This window comes from Priapulus caudatus, unplaced genomic scaffold (assembly GCF_000485595.1).
Source record: "Priapulus caudatus unplaced genomic scaffold, Priapulus_caudatus-5.0.1 Scaffold13, whole genome shotgun sequence".
Classification (NCBI taxonomy): Eukaryota; Metazoa; Priapulida; class Priapulimorpha; order Priapulimorphida; family Priapulidae; genus Priapulus; species Priapulus caudatus.
The window spans coordinates 46,388-48,861 of record NW_014577074.1 but is presented as its reverse complement, the minus strand read 5'-3'; positions in this window follow the sequence as shown (position 1 = coordinate 48,861).

Genomic DNA, 2,474 nt, shown 5'->3' with positions numbered 1-2,474 from the left:
GTCTCTCTCTCTCTCTCTCTCTCTCTCTCTCTCTCTCTCTCTCTCTCTTCTCTCTCTCTCTCTTCTCTCTCTCTCTCTCTCTCTCTCTCTCTCTCTCTCTCTTTCTCTCTCTCTCTCTCTCTCGTGACATCCCTCGCTTATGGCTATAGTGGCAGTTCATCAACGATTCGAACGCATGTCTAAAAACTCGACATCGATTGCGATAGGGTGGATTCACCACGCGGCGGGATCATCATGCTAATGTCCGAATTTCGCAATTTTCAAATGGATCCCATCGACCAGGCCGCCATATAGACATACGGGCGATCGTTAACCAATTACTGCAAGCGATAATTTGAAAGACAAACAACGAACGCGTAGGAAATTTAATGAATGGATGGGAAGGGGCTTTTTATGCGCGCGCGTGCGTGCGGCGTGGAGTGTAAGTGTCTCTTAAACATTACAGCCAAAATCCGTGTTCGATTTCAGAATGTCAATACAGTAACGCCTCCCACTACACATCTGCCACTACACATCTCTCACTACACGCATCTGCCATCTCACAGGGGGGTTTCGTTCACATGCAATCTTACTCATGTAGAAGTGATAACTGTATGTCAGATATCTCGGCAAGTGGCAAAGGGTATGAGATATCCGAATTCTAAGATATAATGTGTGCTTGGTTTTTAAGACTTACCTCTCCCACTGCTAATTCAAATTGACATTTTGAAAGAGACCTTTCTAGTTAATGTTATGAAACCTGCAATGCCTCACTAATTAGCATTAGCAAAAATAATAAATCACTACTACTGTGACATTCGTGATATATCTTCGGTAATTCATGATCTTATTTAAACAATGACGATAATTCTTAGAAAACAAACACACGCACGACATTGCCTCCCTAAATACAATCTTATCATAAACAGTTTTATATAATAAAGATTTATTAAGATACAGATTATGCAGATGCAGATTTCCGAGTTACGAAGAGAACAAAATGTTCGCCATTTTATAAAGAAACTTGATTGGATCATGCATGCGTGAATAATGAATTCATCAATTTCGCGTATCAAGCTAACTAAGTTAGTGCCTAAATTATAACGTTAACTAGAGGCTGGTAGCTTTAGCAACCATGCTTATAGCGCATGCTAAAATACTTGCGATTCACCGCGGTACTATCTTAGAACTAAACATAGAAATAATATAGGTAGACTATGTATCTCTATATATTTCTATGGAACTAACCCCTCACTAGAAAATTCACGAATAGGTAGCTTTTCTGTTCAGACTTCAAAGGCAAAAGAATGTTCTCGTTCGACTGACTTCTCGGTAGGCAGCGAAGCTGGTTATAGATGTCTTCCGTTAGGGTTGCGTAAACCGATTTTAAAGCGGCGCTGTGTGCAATTTGTCACATCGCGTGGAATGCAGAAACTTCGATTGTATGTACACGCATGCAGCCGACAACGACGGCGATTGCGAAGACAATTCGCTAGTCGTACGTCTGGAGCGGGAACAGCGCAGTCGAGAGATAGATATATAGATAAAGAGAAAGATAAATAGATAGATAAATAAATAGATAGATAGATAGATAGATAGATAGATAGATAGATAGATAGATAGATAGATAGATAGATAGATAGATAGATAGATAGATAGATAGATAGACAGATAGATAGATAGTAGATAGATAGATAGATAGATAGATAGATAGATAGATAGATAGATAGATAGATAGATAGATAGATAGATACTGTAGCGAGCGACGATGGTCGATCAAAGGACCATGACTCGTGTGTGCTCAACAGCACATGATAGCACATTGTAAGCGCAGGCCGCGAAAGAGAAAGAGAGGGGGAGTAAACAGAGTGAGTCGAGGAGTGGCAGAGCGAGGGATGATGTGGAGAGAGAGTAGTATCAAGAGTACATCATGGCGCGATCATATCCCAGGCCCGTAGCCAGGGGGGGGTCGCGGGGTTTTCGAACGAAGCCGCCCCCCCGCGAGCCATGTCCCCCCCAGCCCACGAAGCAAAAAAATAAATAATTTGCCAAATTTGCAAGAATTTCACCTCAGGTCGCTTCCATTTTTAGTGTAATATTGCAAAAATCTCCAGTCGTGCGTCGGGGGTGAACAGTGCAAACACCCCCCTCCCACCACCCTCCCCCGCTCGTTCGGCTTGGCCTTCCCCCCTCGCCTGGTCGTCGCGCCCCGAGCAGGGGGCGTGTTTTGGGGGGGTCCAGGGAGTACCGGACCCCCCCTTGGCTCGCGGCTAGAAAACGCATCTGAGGGGCGGTCTAATTTTAAAATTTTTTCTGGGGAGGGCCCCCCAGACCCCTCTTCGCGTGCCTCGCCACTTTGGTTACACGGTTAGACCGCCCCCCCGCCCCGGTAGGCAAATCCTGTACACGACCCCTGCGCGAGCAAATTGCCAACATTGAAAAACAGAATGCCCCCCCCCAATAGAAAGCTGGCTAGGGGCCTTGATATCCATTAA